The sequence below is a fragment of the Solanum verrucosum genome, unplaced genomic scaffold, assembly GCF_900185275.1.
Source record: "Solanum verrucosum unplaced genomic scaffold, falcon-dt-bn FXZP01000278.1, whole genome shotgun sequence".
In the NCBI taxonomy this organism is placed as follows: domain Eukaryota; kingdom Viridiplantae; phylum Streptophyta; class Magnoliopsida; order Solanales; family Solanaceae; genus Solanum; species Solanum verrucosum.
Genome location: NW_026020332.1, coordinates 2261701 through 2280826, shown reverse-complemented (window position 1 = coordinate 2280826; position 19126 = coordinate 2261701). Strand labels below are relative to the sequence as shown.

At 37.4% G+C, this 19126-nt stretch overlaps 1 pseudogene; it reads right to left on the bottom strand.

Moving 5' to 3' along the window:
• Positions 1 to 702: 702 nt before the first annotated feature.
• Positions 703 to 2319, bottom strand: LOC125836741 (berberine bridge enzyme-like 28; annotated as a pseudogene).
• Positions 2320 to 19126: the final 16807 nt, after the last annotated feature.

The following is a 19126-nucleotide window of genomic DNA, read 5'->3' as shown; positions in this document are numbered from 1 at the left end:
ATTGTACATATCTCCACAGGTATAAAATGAGAAGGTATAATAATATTGAAGACTTGTAATTTTTCAAGACATTGAGTAAATTACAAAGTCTACTCTCCTACAATGAATTTAAAACGTCTAAATTCTTATAATTGTGACGAGTAAAGATTTCAAAAGGTTGTTTAAGTATGTAAAATTATTAAACAAAATCATTGAATTTTGTTTTGTATCAATAAGACACTTATTAACTTATGACCGTCTTCTTACAAAATATGTCAAGCTCCGAATCGACATTTTGGACAAAATCAACACCCGATTTGATTGTTGACCGGAGTATCTTAGTCAATTTATTCCTACTCGGACCGAAGCGGAAATAGCGGAGGTTATTGCCATTCTTGCTTCTCCTCTTCTTCTTCTATGTAAGGACAAGGCGGAACTTTTTCTCTTCGTAGGGGTAGGAAAAAGAACGAGTTGCAAAATATATAAAATGAAATAACTAATACCTACATAATTCTAATTAACCAGTTACCAAACGATCGACGAGTGTTGCGTTAGTTTTTATTAACTCATACTGATGTACAAGTCCGCGAATTCTAACATGAAGAACATTTAATATATAGAAAATTTATTACTTGAAAAAAGTTCATAAATCAAACAATATTTATCTTACACAATCTTTGAATGCTACATTTAATTTTTAGTACTATATAATATATAAATTAACTACCATATATTATGACCTAAAGATAATAGAGGAGGAATACTTTGTTCATTCCTAAAGAAATTTGTTGGATCAAACTTAGTCTACACTTGTACTAATCTATCAAAGTTGTTCTTGAAGTATTTCTTCCCCCAAATTTTTGCTTGTTCATAGCTTGTGTTTCCATTAATATTGTTCACTCCTAAATCAAGATCTCTATAATTGAAATAAGTTGCTCTAGGAGATTTTGAGACATACTTAGCCATGTATCCATAAAGTTTTCGACTCCAAGCTATATTTCTTTGAGAATCTTCAAATTTTCCCCAATACACCGCATAATCGATCATGAATATATTTCCAGCTCTATGAGGGAAAGGAATTTCAGATTCTGAGATGTCACTCAACTTTCCTCCATAGGGACGAAACTCTACTTCAGCCCCCGAGTTTTCGACTGCTAATTGGTTGAGTAGTTTCCACATACCTTCAAGACCATTTACAGAAATTGGTTGTTGGACATAATCTGATTTCCCTTTGAAGTATCCTCTTTGATTAGTTGTGGCATTCCAATTTAGCAACACATCAAGTGATGTGCCCCTAGGGAAACCGGCAAAGAAGAGTATCGATTCGATCCAACTCATCTCAATGCAATCTTCCTTCACTAACCCTAGTTCCAGGAACCTATCTTCCATTTCGTGGAGGAGGTCATCAACTCCTCCAACGAACATTGTAGTGAAAGAGGCGTAGATAGCCCTTTGCCCACCCCCGAATGGAAATTCACTATTTCTCAGGAAGATCCTGAGGAGGAGATTGTCATCAACTTTGTTTGCGATATGTTGCCATTTGTAAACAAGTTGAGTTGCATTTTGATCTAACGTTCGTGGCACATTGAACACGGTCACCTTTTCAGGAATATCGAGTAATTTCACCTTCCATGATATAATAAGACCAAAGCTAGTCCCTCCACCTCCTCTAATAGCCCAAAAGTGATCCTCACCCATTAATTCTCGATCCTGAATTTATCCATTAGCATCGATTAATTTTGCATCAATGATATTATCAGCAGCAGTACCAAATTTTCGTGACATCATGCTATAGCCTCCACCACTTAAGTGTCCACCAACACTAACAATAGGGCAAGCCCCAGCAACAAAGGCCAATTTATTACTTTTTTCTGCGATTCTATAGTAAACTTCCCCTAGGGTCGCGCCAGCTTGAATCCAAGCAGTCTTGTTTTCAGTGTCAATGGAGATTAATCTTAGGTTTCTAAGATCAATTAGGACAAAGGGGGTCTCGGAAATATATGAAAGTCCCTCATAGTCATGTCCACCGCTTCGAATTCTAATTTGTAGGTCATGTAACTTGGAGCAATGTATAGCTACCTGGATTTGAGATTCGTTTATAGGAGTGAAAATAATTGATGGTTTGAAGTTGGAAGTTATCCTTAGGTTACGATCTGAAAAGGAGTTATAAATGGTGGAATATGATGAGTTTTTAGGAGTGTGGATGACTTGTGATGAGTTTGAGTTCATAATTTTGTGAGAAAGACATTCAAGAAAGTCATCAATATGAGTTTTGTAGGCCCGTGAATATGATGATGTAAAGCAAATTGAGAGTAAGAGAAAGATTGTTAACTTAGTCATACTTGATTATTTGTTGTTGCAAATTTTGATGTGGAGAAAATGGAAACTAACAACTTCGATTTATAGTATTAATTTTTATTTTTTTTTGGGGGGTGGGGGGTGGTGGATTAAAGAAGCTTAATTAGTTACAAAGGCTAAGACCACGTGGTATAGAATATTGAGTATTAGTTTAAAAAAAGTAAAGTAAACTCTCTTTGAGTGTTGCGTTAAGTATTATTAACTCATACTGATGTACAAGTCACGAATTCTAATATGAAGAACATTTAATATATAGAAAATTTATTATTTTTATATTTTGTTCGTACTTAGCATTATTGGTATAATTATTCATATCATTGATAACGATCAATAAAACAAATTAGAGAAAATCTTTCTCCAATTTTTAAATCTTACATATCGTATCTTCTAGAATTGATTATCAATATATTATATATAATATATATGTCGCCTTAAATAAAGAAATTTGTGTAGAAAACTTCAACATTTCCTCTGCATTATTGGAACATAAAGATTAAACAAATACTCTAGTCATTAAACGTTACCATCATGAGTTGCGGTGCAGTGATAGAACTATGCCATCCTTATTTGAAAGTCTCGGGTTCGAAACTTGGTTTTGGAGAAAATTCTGTTGGGAGCATTATAGGTCAAACTAGACCTTAATAAGAAATTGTAATTTCTTAAATTTATGAAAATTGACGGGGTTTTGTGTCAAACTTCCTATATGTATATTGTCCAAAAATTATCATTGACCAAATCCACTTTGACCTTTTGATGATACATATGGATAAAGATGCTAATAATTTTCTTAGACGCTATCGGATGCAAAAATATTATGATAAATTTCTATATATCCGCGGAAATAAAATGACGGTACAATTAGAAATTTTGCTAAGGATATTTAAAACTTTAGCATATATTTCTAAAAAGTTGATTTTGATTTATAAATAAGTATTATTTTCTATATGCACAATTTAATTTTTTGACAAAAGGTGTTTGAGTAACCATCGATAGGACAATATAGCTATGCCACTTGGATATAAAATGAGAACATATAGTAATATTGAAGACTTGTAATTGTGGTCCAAGAAACTGCGCAAATTACAAAAGGCCTACTCTCATCCTTTGAAGTAATTGTGATTAGTAAATATATCGAAAGCTTACTTAAGTATATGAAATTATTTCGGAAAACTAAACAAAATGTCTATTGGATCAAGATTACCTAACTTCTTCTTCTTCCTTCTACTTCACTTTTCTTCTTCAATACTCAAGACACTAATTGTGATTGTTGTTGCTAGGGAAAATTATGCATATAAGCAAACATATAATAGTTAATTACTTAACATAACTATAGTTTGCCTTATTTACAATTTGCGGTCTACTTTTAGCTATATTTACGCAGCTCAACTTTTTAGTTTTGTATAATTCACACGTTTGTATAATTCAGATTTTGTATAATATAATTTGTATAACTTTTGTATAATTCGTAATTTGTATAACTGTTTACACTTCTGATGTTTGTAATTGTATAAATTCGTTATTTCGAATTTATACAAAATTGAATTATACAAATGTACCCGTGAATTATACAAATGAGATAGCTTAAATTGTAGCTACAACCCATAAATATGCAAACTATAACTATGGAGCATAATTAAGTTTATTATAGTGGCTATTTGCAAAAGTTCCTCTTGTTGTTACTACTTCTGCTATTGGTATAACAACCGGTACATCATAGGTTAGCCCAACCCAGTCCTCTCGTATTAGGGTTGGCTCCTCGCAATTCTCCCTTTAACACCAACAATTATTTCATCCATAAATCTTTTTTTTATTTCAAAATAGTGATACGCTCTAAAAAAGTAAAGGAGAAGCTTCCATTCTAGAAAATCTTCTCTCAAAAAGAGAGAGACCTGAAATTACAAAGGAAGGTATCGGTTAAAAAAGATACGATAGTTAGAACAGCTTCAGTCCAAAATTGACTAAGGACAGAAGCAAGCTACAAGCCTCTTCTTCTTCTTCTTTCTTTTTTCGTTGCTTTCCTTCTTCATCCTCTTATTCTTCCGTACTCAGACATTAATTTTAAAATTTGATGTGCCGCAAATATGAGTTATTTCGGATGAATAATATATTAAAAGACTTTAAACATTGAGAGGAGTTTATATCTAAATTTGTTAAGTGACATGAAGCTTCATCAATGGAGAACTATACAGTAGTTCCCATGGAGAGAAGAAGAAAACTCTAGAAAGCAATCAAAGATTTTTATTTCAGCATAAAAAAGAATTGTACAACTTTACATCATTTATATACACGACCTTTTTTCTTTTCTCACAAACTTGCTTAATGACTCACTAACTTTATTTAACAAACTAACTGCTCAACTGTAGCCAGCTGTCATTCTAACCACTAAAATATCTATATATTTTTACACTCCCCCTCAAGCTCAATAGTATGAAAAAGATTGAATACTCCAAGCTTGGATAATAGGAATGTGTGTTGTGCTCGACCAAGTCCCTTTGTCAATATGTCTGCCAATTGTACATCAGTCCTTACATGTTCTGTTTGAATCAACCCTTCTTGTATTTTTTCCCTGACAAAATGACAATCTATCTCTATATGTTTTTCCTCTCATGATATATTGGATTGGCTGCTATCTGTATTGCTGCTTTGCTGTCACAACACATCTTCACAGGCAACTTCAATTCCCAATTCAATTCTGTAAATAACCCCACAAGCCATACTATTTCTGCAGTTGCACTAGCCATGCTTCTATACTCTGCCTCTGCAGAGCTTCTGGAAATTGTGTTCTGCTTCTTGGCTTTTCAAGATATCAACGAATTTCCTATCTTTACTACAAAACCACTAACAGACTTTCTTGTCATAGGACAAGTAGCCCAATCTGCATCACAATGCATAGTGAGTTCTTTTGATACTTCAGATGATAAAAGAATCCCTAAACGAGGAGCACTTTTAAGGTATCTCACCACCCTTAATGCTGCCTCCATGTGGGACTTCTTAGGCATGTGCATGAATTGACTGAGATTTTGTACTGCATATGCTATGTCAGGCCTTGTCATTGTGAGGTATAGTAACTTCCCTACCAGCTTTTGATAGCTTGTTGGATCTTGAAGTGGATCATCTATATCACTTCTTACTTCCCTTGTTTTATCACATAACACACTGGTAAGCCTTGAATTAGTTTCAAGGGGTGTGCTGGCAGGTTTGGATCCTGCTAAATCAAGATCAGAGATTAAATCCAAAGTGAATTTTCTTTGACATACTGAGATACCTTTCTTATTTCTAGCAATTTCAAGACCAAGAAAATACTTCATTACTCCCAGATCCTTGATCTTGAAATGTGTCTGAAGAAGGTGTTTGGTGTTCAATACCATAGAAGAAGAAGATCCAGTGATTAAGAGATCATCTACATAAACAAGAATGATCACGGTGTGGCCACTAGACTTCTTGGTGAATAAGGAGTAGTCATGACGACTTTGGACAAAGCCAGAACTTAAGAGTGCCTCTGAAAGCTTCAAATTCCATTGTCTGGAAGCCTGTTTAAGGTCATACAAGGATTTTTGAAGCTTGCAAACCTTGGAAGGCTCCCCCTTGCTCAAAAAACCAGGAGGTTGCAGCATGTATACATCTTCCTCTAAGTCACCCTGAAGGAATGCATTGAACACATCTATCTGATGGAGTTCCCAATTCAACATGGCAGCAATAGCAAGAACTGATCTAACTGTAACCATTTTTACAACCGGTGAAAAAGTCTCTTGATAATCCAACCCTTCCTGTTGTGTATATCCTTTGGCCACTAGTCTAGCCTTGTACCTTTCCACTTTCCCTTATGCGTTATACTTCACCTTGAAAACCCACTTACAGCCAATAGCCCTTTTATCAGCAGGCATATCAATCAAACACTAAGTTTTGTTATCAGTGAGAGCTTGAAGTTCCAACTTCATAGCAGCTAACCAGTGTTTATCCTTCATGGCTTTAATATGACATGTAGGCTCTTTGATTGATGAATAATTGCAGATAGAATGATAATATGAAGTAGCTAAGGATGCATAGGACATATAATCAGACAAGGGATATAGACAAGCATTAGATCTAGATTTTGTATTAGAAGGTAGAGGTGTATGTATAAAATCATGCAACCAGTTTGGAGGCTTGGGCACTCTTTTTGTCCTCCTAGGTTCCAGCCATTGAGTCAAGTAATTCGCTAACGGAAATTTCTCCGCCGCCTATCTCATGCCATGCTTCTTCTTTCTCCGAATCGGTTCCTAGTGTCAGTCAATCAAGATTCGCCATCAAGAGAGGGAAGAGCCTTGACTTTAGGTTAGGCCGGTCTCATCATTCACGCAATTCCCCCGTCCATCGATTGATCACGCGAGTGGTCAGCTATGATATACTCAAATCTTTTCACCTCCCTCTTCGATCGATCCGGAAGACGTTCCCTTAGCAGTTGACATCTCAACAGAGTCCTCCGGGCTAAAAGGTGGGGGAGAAGGAAGCCGAACCTCTAATCGACCTGGACACATAAAGAATTCTCGGCGTCGAGAGAGGTTCTGGTGGAGGTACTACTTTATGAGGTGCCACTGGAGGTCCAGCATCATGTGAAACAACTTCCCCTGTTGTATCCAAATCTAAGAAAGAATCAGTAGTGTCAGAGACTGTGATGCTAGGAAAATCTGATACTTGCAGGTGAGAATCAGTAGATGAATCTGATCCAGACATTGTTTGGAAAGGAAATATACCTTCCTTGAATACAACATCTTTACTAACAAACAATTGCTTCTTGTCAATGCCATAAAGAAGGTAGCCTTTCTGTGTGCTAGAATAGCCTAAATGAACTGCCTTCTCAGCCCTTGGCCCAAACTTGTCACCAGTATCCTTGGTGATAGTTGCATAACACATGCTACCTAGAACTCTCAGGTGCTGTATATTTGGCTCCCTTCCATAAAAAACTTCAAAAGGTGACTTGCTAAGCAAGGATGAGGAAGGTATTCTATTGATCAAATAGACAGTGTTTTTAACACATAACCCCCAAAATCTTAAGGGTATATGACCTTGGAATCTAAGAGATCTTGCCACCTCGAGAATTTGTCTATGTTTCCTTTCAACCACCCCATTCTGTTGAGGTGTGTGAACACATGAACTTTGATGAACAACTCCTGCAGACTTGAATAAATCTTTACAGTGTGCATTAAAAAACTCAGTTCCATTGTCACTTCTGAAAATTTTGACACAGGTAGCAAACTGATTTTTTATTAGCAACAAGAACTCTTTGATTACAGTACTAACATCACTCTTGAGTTTCAATAAGAACAGCCAAGTCATCCTACTACAATCATCTACTATGGTAAGAAAGAATCTATTTCCATCATATGTGGGAGTTTTGTAGGGACCCCAAACATCTCCATGGACTAAATCAAAAGGATTACTAGCTCTACTAACACTAACTGGAAAAGGAAGTCTTGTTTGCTTTGCAAGTGGGCAAATAGAACAAGAGAAGTTTCTATTTCCACTTGCTGTTGATTTTATGATGGATATTTGTTGTGTAACTCTACTAGGAATGTGTCCAAGCCTCTTGTGCCATAGCTCTGCATCAGGCTTTGTCACAGCAACTGAAGAAGCTGAGGCACAATGCTCTCCCACCTTGTGATCCCAGTAGTATAACCCTCCTTCCAATTTACCAATCCCCCTCACCTTCCCAGTGAAAAGGTCCTGCAGCAAACAGAAGTCAGGGAAGAATGCCATACAACATCCAAGTTCCCGCGTCAACTTGGAAACATATAGAAGATTGTGTTTAAAATCTGGAACACACAATACATTCTGTATATCTCCCTGCAGTAGCCTACAACTACCAATATGTGTGATGGGAACTTTAGTACCATTAGGCAAGTGTACCTTTTGATGTTGTTGTTCACAAGTAGTGTACAACATGGCTAAATCTGATGCCATATGGTGTGTTGCCCCTGTATCAACTATCCACCTATTCAAGAATTCGCTAACATTAAAGGTTGTAATAGTACCTGTTGTGTTGGCTGCAGCTGGTCCTTCATTTGCATTTTCCTTGTTGAGCATTTGCACAATCTGGTTGTATTGAGTAGGCGTGAACATTGGTTGTCCTCCCCCTGCATGATTTCCAGGCTGCATTCCTATAAAACCTTGATTAGGAGGACCATTGTAGTGTTGAGCAGGAGCACCACTGTAATGATGAGCATGTGGAATAGGATAAGGTCTCAAGTTTTCCTGATAACCCCCATGTCCATAGCTTGCATTCCCCTGTAGATTTTTGTGAATATTATTGGTAGGTTGTTGATCTTGTGAACTTGCATAGGATGAACTGTTGGCAGCAATGCCTGGAATACCTTATCTTCCTTTCCAGTTCTCAGGATAGCCAATAAGTCGATAACAATTTTTCTTAACATGACCTTGTAGCTTACAAAAATCACAGTGATCATTGGAATTTTTCCTGAACTTCTGTTGTGACCCCTTCGCACTCCATAAGGCTGTAATATCGTTCCCTTCCACAATAGAATTAGGGACAAATCTACCACTTTTTTGACTTTCATCTTCAATGATCAGGGCATAAGCCTTATTGAGTGTGGGTTCAGAAGTCTTCATGAGAATCTGACGTCTTGCTTGATCATATGAATCATTTAATCCACTAAGAAACTGCAATAGACGAAGCTGTTGAAGGTGTTCGAAATTCTCCTTCCCCTTCGGACAACCACAATTTTGTGATGGAACCATAACATCAAACTCTGCCCAGAGTTCCTTTAGCTTAGTGAAGTAATCAGAAACAGAATCTGTCCCTTGAGAAATCATAGCAATCTCTCTGTGTAATTGAAAAATTCGCATGCGATTAACTTTATCAAACCTCTCCTTCAAATCCTCCCATACGAGATAAGTATTGGATTCATACACTATGCCACTCAGAAGATTCGGTGCGACCGTATTCATGATCCAAGATAGAACCAAGGTGTCACGACCCGATTTCTCAAGTCATGATGGCACCTACTATAACCCACCAGTAGGTAAGCCAACCCGTAACTCGGAACAACAAGTAATGGGTCTGAGGGTAGAAACTAAACAAGAGTAGACAAATAACAATATAAACAGGCGGAAGCAAACCAAAAACATATATACAAATAAAGATCCCTCCCAGAACCTGGAAGTCACTAGTACAGAGCTACTAACAAAATGAGTACAAGTCCCAAAAGTGGACAACAGAGACTGAACTGTCTCGAAAGGTAAAAGACAAGTCTATATATACAGATGGAGACTGAAATAGTACAAAACGTCGTGTGCTCACTCCCGTCTCCGGATCAGACTGCTCCAAGCTCGATCAACGTTGGCTACTAGTGCCCGGACCTGCATCACGAAATAGATGCAGAGCGTAGCATGAGTACCAAAACAACCGGTACCCAATAGGCATCATAGGCCGACTGAACTTGAAAAGTAAAGGCAATATGAAAAGAAGGAATAATACAAACCGAAGTCAAGAACGGAAATCTAAGTAATAATGGGATGCACACGAGTGTACAAAGAACTAACTAAAGTAATCTATAAGCTAACTACACCTAACTGGACCCCCATAAGCCCAGAAGGTACACTCATGCGCAAGTTAAATAAAAACCCGAACGGACCCCCATAAGCCCGACGAGTACACAGAATAACTATAACTAAAGAGAATTGCATAAGAGAACCCAAGAACGAAGAACATCGAACCAGAACCTCAACCCTAATTAGTAAAATCTGACAGTAAGGAGGCCAAACCTCGAACCGGATGCTCACCAGAAGTACCCGAGTAACCAATCACAAGTATCAAGTATAAGAGGCCGGAACTCTAACCGGATGCTCTATATAGGTATCTGAGCAATAGAGGCCGGACCTTAAACCGGATGCTCTATATAAGTATCTGGGCAATAGAGGCCGGACCTTAAACCGGATGCTCTATATAAGTATATGGGCAATAGAGGCCGGACCTTAAACCGGATGCTCTATAAAGGTGCCAATGTAGCTGCTGAAAGAGTCCTAATTGATCCATACTCATAAATGTCCATGAAACGCCGTCCACACATAGCCAATCAATGTAAGTCCTTGGAACCAAATCGAAAACCAAATTCAAATCGCGAAGTAGAACTAGTGTCGCCGACGTAACTCGTGAAGCCGTAACATCGGGGAAAATAAGAATAACTATAGTCGGAGAAAGAGTATCACTTAACTAAGGCCCAAACTATCAGACTCAAGTCTGCTACACCAGTCTACAGGGATCTAAGCCGACCGAGCGACGTCAGGGCAAAACTAAGGCCTATCGGATCCGAATCATGTATTTCTAAGGCAAGCCCTAGTCAAATCTAAACTAAGGCCCAAATGCTTCAAATAGACAAGAATTAAGCATGCAAGCACCCCACATAGCGAGGAGGGTCCGTTAATAACACAAAGCATGCTCACAGTTACCCGATAATTCCCGAAATAGGTCGAAAACATGATTTCTTAACACCTATGCAAGATTCAATGACTACCCAACCCAAATCCCAACTAATCAACATGCATTCACATTCTCGAGCTCAATCTAAGAGAGGGAAAATCGTAGCCTACCTTAAAGTCGATCACACGCGCTCCAAAATCACTTCTCCGGAGCTTTCCCTTTATGAACGGTCTCGAAACTCTTCCCCGCTATCAAAATTAGTATCACAACGTTAATACGGTCGTTTAGACACCAAAATCACAACAAACAGAGACGGGTCAATTTTGGAGTCAAAACGGGAATCGTGGGACCCGCGCAGGAAATTCCAAAATTAACCCCAAAAGTGGATCCTAACCAGTTCCCCCAGCTCATGTCCCATAATGGGACACAATTTGGGGCTCGGGAACAACACAATATCAACAAACAACTAAAACCCAAACTTTCTCAAAAGAATAGAAATGGGACAGCAGCTAATTCAGCGTTTTTACCAAAAACGGGTGATCTACAGTAAAATCTAACAACACCACAATGTTCTCCTCGAAAAACCACTCAAGACAGCCTCAAAAATCACCAAAATCGGATCTAAAATGGCTAAGAAAACAAGTCTCAAAAATTTCCAAAATCAAGCTCACAAAAGGGGTCTGGCAGCAGGTATTTTTCGAAAATTACCTCAAACGGGGACTCCAAATCACTATCCAAGCTCACCAACACGTTGTCCTCGAAAAATCTCACAACTTAGCCTTTTGGATCACCCAAATCGGTTGAGAGATGAGAGAGAGATGAGGGTTTGAAGTTTGAGAAATGTGGCTGATTTTCTGCAATAATTGCAGAAAATCTGCAACATTTGCAAAACTTAAAATCCCGACAGGGTGCTCCGATCTCGTTCGGAACCCCGTGCACGCAAACGAGATATGCAACCATACCAAATTTGATATTCCAGACTCAACGGCGTAGTCGAAATTTCCATCAGAGGTCATTTCGATAAAAAGTGGGTCCCACTTCCAAAAGCCCTTTTAAGTCAAAACCCTCAAAAGGGCTCGGAAAGATATCGAAAACCTCCAGACACAAAAGAAGGGTCAATCTAGACCAAACTCGACATTCCGGAGCTAACCACGCTGACGGAATTCTCATCCGAGCGCGTTTACTCAAAATGTTGACCAAAGTCAAACTTAAGCCAAAATTCAAAGGCTAAAACGCCTAATCGCACCGACTCACACTGAAAACCTCGGGAGTCATGTCGACCAAGCTACTAGCCTAAAATGACCCTTTTGGAGCTGATGAAATCGTCAGAATTGGATTCCGATGTCATCTTCTTGAATTTTTGATCGAAAATGATCGTTTAGGTTCATAAGCTCCAAAACACAAAAACTCGCACCAAGACCAAACGAACGACCAGGTGACCAAACTGTCAGTCCCAGCAAGTCATAAATGACTTGGGATCGCTATAGGAACGCTCTCTGAACGACACACAGAAGGCAAGACACAGAAATGACCATGAGGGTCATTACACAAGGCATTGCAAGTTTCCCAATGTTCATGATGTTCGTCGCGAAATGAATCCTTCTTGTACACACCTGTAACAAACCCTAACTTCCTCTTAGCTTGTAGTGCAATTCGCATTGACCTCCGCCATAACCCATAAATCTCAGATCCTTTCAATTGGACTGGAATTAGCACAGCACCTGGAGTGTCCGAAGGATGCACATACAATGGGTGAGTATGGTCTATTTTCTCTGCCACCATGAAGACGAACGCTCGAATAGATCCAGAGAACAAGAAATTGAATCTTCGTGTGAGAAGAAAAGAAAAATAAAGGTAACTATTTATGGCTCTGATACCATGTTAAGTGACGTGAAGCTTCATCAATGGAGAACTATACAGTAGTTCCCATGGAGAGAAGAAGAAAACTCTAGAAAGCAATCAAAGATTTTTATTTCAGCATAAAAAAGAATTGTACAACTTTACATCATTTATATACACGACCTTTTTTCTTTTCTCACAAACTTGCTTAATGACTCACTAACTTTATTTAACAAACTAACTGCTCAACTGTAGCCAGCTGTCATTCTAACCACTAAAATATCTATATATTTTTACAAAATTTTGAGAGTATCTAGAGGAGATTTGAGTTGGTTGGGATATATATATATAAAAAAAATAATTGCAATGTATACTTTATTGTATCAATAATGTATATAAATGTATATACATCTCTAACACATAATTTTAAATCATCTATACACAATTATACATTATTTTTTCAATTTTTTTTTAAAAAAAATTCCCATGTCTAGGGTGTTATATATCGGAATATGCATACAAGAAGGGGGCTTGGCCTTACCTCCGAACATAACACAAGGATACAAAGTTATCCTTCAAAAAGAGGACAGATGAAGCTATCTTAGACCGTCCAACCCTCACAAAAAGAACCATATATCTGGCTAACTAACAAAAAAAATTGCCTTGTCATATTTTAGCCTTATAGAAGGCATTTGGTTCTTGTCAAGTTGGAATGCCCCCTAGCCCCCATCAGAAGTTGTTGATAGGTGTCATAATAGGCCTCATTATGATTGCTCAAGGCTAATTTAGCAAGATGGTTTGCAATCGTATTGACCTCCCTGAAATAGTGTTCTACCTTGACATTAGCAAGTTTCTTCAGATGTTGAACCTCTTCAATGATCCTTAATAGTTTATAATTATAGCATTTGTTCTCGCTGATCATTTGGACAAGAGATAATGAATCCACTTCAAGGGTAAAGTCTCTATAATTCAAAAGTGTACATCTGCTCAAACCATATTTAGCTGCCAATGCCTCTGCTTCCAAATTACTGTCACATTGTATAGGTGAAGAGAAGGCCATCACAAATTCACCTTTGTCGTCTCTTAACACCCCTCTTATATATACCATCTTTAACAGTAGGAGAAGTGAAACTCCCATCAGTGTTAAGCTTCAATAGACCCAAATTTGGAAAGTTCTCCAGCTGCAAACAATAGTTCTCATAGGGAATGGTTTGAGACTCTTAGGTTTTTGTGGACAACATTAGTGGTATTTTGAGTCCACCATTGATTGATCAGGTGTCTGATTGTGCCTTGGTGGTAAGATCCCAAAAAACTTGATCTTGGTTGCCAATGGTAATGGTCAATATGCATGTGTTGCACCATTTCATTGGACAATAAATTGCTTAGCTTATTAACATTCCAAGCACCATCAGAAATGAAGTTGTTAACCAAGGTGCTAACACTTTTTCTTTCATCAGGATATATAGTAACTTGCAAGAGGACCTTTTCCACTCCAATTATCCCACCAGAAGCTACTCACTCCATCCTGAATTAATTTGCCAAATATAATCATGTGCTTTTCCGCACTGCTCCTTACTTGAGTCAACATCTTCCACAAATGTGATCAATTACCAGAAGCCCACTTTTTACCAGTACAGTGAGCTCTAACACAATATTTATGTTTCAAAAAGGTACGTAGCCATACATTGCATGCATGTTGATACATTACATATACAACCATTATAAAATATATAATTTTTGTTACTTGTACATATTTATAAGTAACCCAAATTATTTAGTAAAGTCACTGAATTTAGTGTGTATCAATAAAATCATTTAAACATATGACTCTTCTCTTATAAAATCACTCTACATGATTTGTATCAATGGTTAAAAAGAGCATTTTTAGAAACAAAAAAAAAAGTTGTTTCATTCGTACACAATATTTTTACATAATCTTTGGAACGCATCGTGGCTACATTTATTTTTCAGTACTATAGTAGTCATATACACGTAAAAGAAATATCTAAAAAGCCTTATTTTTAGACAAGTACCGGAGATGGCTTTGATTTGTATAGTGCATAAATTAATTACCACTAAGCTTAAGATAATAGAGGGGGGAATACTTTGTTCATTTCTAAAGAAATTTGTTGGATCAATTTTTGTCTTCACTTTCACCAATCTATCAAAGTTGTTCTTGAAATATTTCACTCCCCAAATTCTTGCTTGTTCATAGCTTGTGTTTCCAATAATATTGTTCACTCCTAAATCAAGATCTCTATAGTTGAAATAAGCAGCTCTTGGAGATTTTGACACATACTTAGCCATGTATCGATAAAGTTTTTGATTCCAAGCTATGTTTCTCTTAGAATTTTCCATTTTCACCCAAAATACTGCATACTCGATCATGAATATATTTCCAGCTCTACGAGGGAAAGGAGTTTCAGATTCTAAGATTTCACTCAACTTTCCTCCATAAGGACTAAACTGTAATTCAACACCCGAATTTTCACCTAATTGATTGTATAGTTTCCATATACCTTCAAGACCATTTATAGAAATTGGGTGTTGGACATAGTCTGATTTCCCTTTGAAATAGTACTCTTGATTAATTGTGCAATTCCAATCTTGTAACACATCAAATGATTTGCCCCTAGGGAAACCCGCAAAGAAGAGTCTAGCTAGATTCGATCCAACTCATCTCAATGCAATCTTCTTTCACCTACCCTAATTCCGGGAAGCTCTTTTGCATTTCGCAGAGGAGTTTATCTACTCCTCCAACAAACATTGTAGTGAAAAAAGGCGTGGACAGTCCTTTGTCCACGCCTGAATGGAGATTCAATATTGCTCTTCTGGAAGATCCTGAGGAGGAGATTGTCATCAACTTTGTCCGCGATATGTTGCCATTTGTAGACTAGTTGAGTTACATTTTGTTCCAACCTTCGTGTCACGTTGAACACGGTCACCTTTTCAGGAATATCGAGTAATTTCACCTTGCATGAGATAATGAGAGCAAAACTAGTCCCTCCACCTCCTCTAATAGCCCAAAAGTGATCCTCACCCATTGATTTTCGATCCTTGATTCGTCCATTAGCATCAATCAATTTTGCATCAATGATATTATCAACAGCAGTACCGAACTTTTATGACATCATGCCATACCCTCCACCACTAAAGTGTCCACCAACACTAACTGTTGGGCAAACCCCCGCAACTACGGCCAAATTTTTACTTTTTTGAGCGATTCTATAGTAAACTTCCCCTAGGGTCGCGCCAGCTTGAATCCAAGCAGTCTTGTCTTCAGTATCTATGGATATTGATCTTAGGTTCCTAAGATCAATTATGATAAAAAGGGGTCTCCGAAATGTGTGAAAGACCCTCATAGTCATGTCCACCACTTCAAATTCTGATTTGTAGGTCATGTATCTTGGAGCAATGTATAGCTGCCTGGATTTGAGATTCGTTGGTAGGAGTGAAAATAATTGATAAAATATCTCAAAAGGTTATAACTCAGGTATGTAAAATTATTAAACAAAGTCATTAAATTTAGTTTTGTATCGATAAAATCACTCAACTTATGACTTTCCTCTTACAAAATCTGTCACGCCCCAAGCCTACATTCTCGACAGGATCGACACCTAATTTGATTATTGACCCGAGCATATCCATACATAACATGAAACATTGAGAGCATAGATCTAGACATGAGCGGAAAATATGATTTAAGAGCATTTGTGAAAAATTGTCACGACCCAGACCATAGTGATTGACACACACTAACCCTCCGGTGGGAAAACCACCACTACAACTCAAACCAAGCAACTAAACCAAAAACTAAAGCATTTAAGTTACGAAAGTAAGTTAAATAGCTAAAGACTGAAGTCCTCATAAACTTCCAAAAGATCTAACAACTAAACAATGCGGAAAAACACCTAGAACCTGAAAGTCAATGTACCAAAACATCGAAAGTTCAACAAGTCTAAACAAGAAGGGATACTACCCCAAACTAATGACTAATAACTAACTAGAAAGTCTAAGTCCGAAATGTGGACATAGACGGAAAAAGAATTCATGGCAGCCTGGAAGAACTGGCTCACCCTTAAATTCGAACGACGATCACTAATCTTCTAAGTGAGGTCTGTTAATAGCCGCCTGAAGATGCCATGTACTCAACAAAGAAAGAGCAAGTGCAATATCAGTACACAACCACAATGTACTTGTAGGATCACGCGGCTATCCCACTAAGTGCAACATGCATAAGTCAAGACAACAATACAATAACATCCATACACCGAACATATACAATATTATCATCATCTTACGAACAACGAACAATTTCATGATTCTCAAATATCACAGTTATATCAAGTCATTAGTCCTCTCATGTAACCCAAATCCAAACTGTTAGCATACTGAAACATGGTACCCGATCCAATGATTATGCCGGAACGTGGCAACCGATCCCATAATTATGCCGAAACGTGGCAACCAATCCAAGTTAGTGTGTCAGAACACAACACCTAGTCCATTCAGCAAGCCACAACACAATCGCAAAGTACATTATCATAATCATACAATTAAGTCATGATTCATGGCATTCATCATTCATATATCCTCATTTACAATTAATGTGATCAATAACACAACATTCGCATACATACATGTATCATAATGAAGCAAGAACAAACATACATCACGCCATCATAGAATCACAATTATCACCTACCTCGAAATAAGCTTGAAACCCTAAGAAACTTGATCTTTCCCTTTCCGGATTCGTTCCGCTTGTTCTTGGTCTACAAACAATCAATATAATACGGGAATCAATAAATAATCGCTAATTACCAGGATTACTAACAATTCTAACAACCCTAGATCATACCCATGATCCCACTACCCAAACTAGGGTTTTTTCCACCATAGATTTCATATCAAAACCTCACCCCATCAATAAGTACCCATTAGATTACGTTCTACAGATTAAAAAATGGAATTGGGGAGTTAAAACCTTACCTTTGGCCTCAAGAATGGTGGAAAATTGTCAAGAAAACACTTGGGGTCGTTTCTTAGCTTTTAAAGTCAAAAAGTGCATAATAAAATGTTTTTGGGGTTTATTTCTGACTTAAGTCACGTCGGACCCGCCACAACGGCCCTCACCCCGCTACAACGGCCCCGCCCTGGCGACATAAACCACCGCCAAAGCGGCTTGCATGAAACAATGAGCAAATTAAAGAATTTCAAAACCCCCATTTCACAACACGCCTTCAACCAACGACACTCAGAAACTACCCGCTCACACTAAGATCAATTTCAGGAGTTCTACTCACCCGAATTCAATTCTATAATGTCGTACGGGTTTCTTAACGACTTATCTAACTACTCATGTAATCAAAATCATAATTAGATCACCCAATTTCTACCAGATTTTCCTAGACTTCAATGACTCCGATTTCATCCAAATCTGAACTAGGTTGGGAAATTCCGGCCCAAAATTTTTTCCCGTTGGCTTTTCTATAACGACGGGAACAGGTCGTTACAAAAATGAGTTTCTTAAAGGGGTACTTTCCATATATCATAATACTAAAATTCATAAAATGATAGGGAAGTCAAGAATTGAAATACATATTACTAACTGTCTATAAAACCCCTCTAAAATAACTGGAAACTACATGCAGGGACAAGACCCTAGCATACCTTTAACAGGATATGTTAAAGTATCACAAGTAAGCACTAATCCCTAGGCACCAATAAAACATGAAGTGTAGAGCCTAGCATGTTGTTTGATCGTGTGTTCGCATACCTAAATCTGCATAATTTAAAGATGTAGCGCCCTCAACAAAAAGAACGAAGTAGATATGAAATTATATTGCATGGAAAATGGCAGAATGATACATGACATATATCATAAGAGAAACCAAACAACCAATAGAATAATAATTATGGCATGGAAGGAAATAAATAAATAAAAGTCATTAAGTCTATCATCGCAAAAATTTCGAGAGTTAATTAATATAACCGACACATTTCATCACATGAGCACATAGAGTCTGATCTCAACTTAATAAGCTAAAACATCTCACACTTCGAGTGTGGGACATACATACATATCATGTGAATCTATAATCAACCCTTATCAAGGCTACATAAAGGAATCTCCCGGATCAAAGATATGATCTTTAATCAACGTCGACAAATGTAGTCTCAGACATTCATCTCTTAGACTTATGCCTTCTCGATTAATCATTTAACTCCTTTGAATTATATAGCATGTTCATAAGTTAAGTCTGGTGGCTCATATTCATAAGTTTTGGATTTCGTGCATCATAGCTTGAAACCATGAAAAACATATCTTGTCATAAGGGTCGTATCATAAATATTAATAGATATCAAAAGTAATCAACAAACTTAATTTTTAAATGGAGGAGGAATGTTTAGTTCATTCAAACAAGTTGTAAACTTGAGATAATAGAGGAGGAATGCTTTGTTCATTTCTAAAGAAATTTGTTGGATCAATTTTAGTCTTAACTTGCACCAATCTAAAGGTCTCTCTCTACT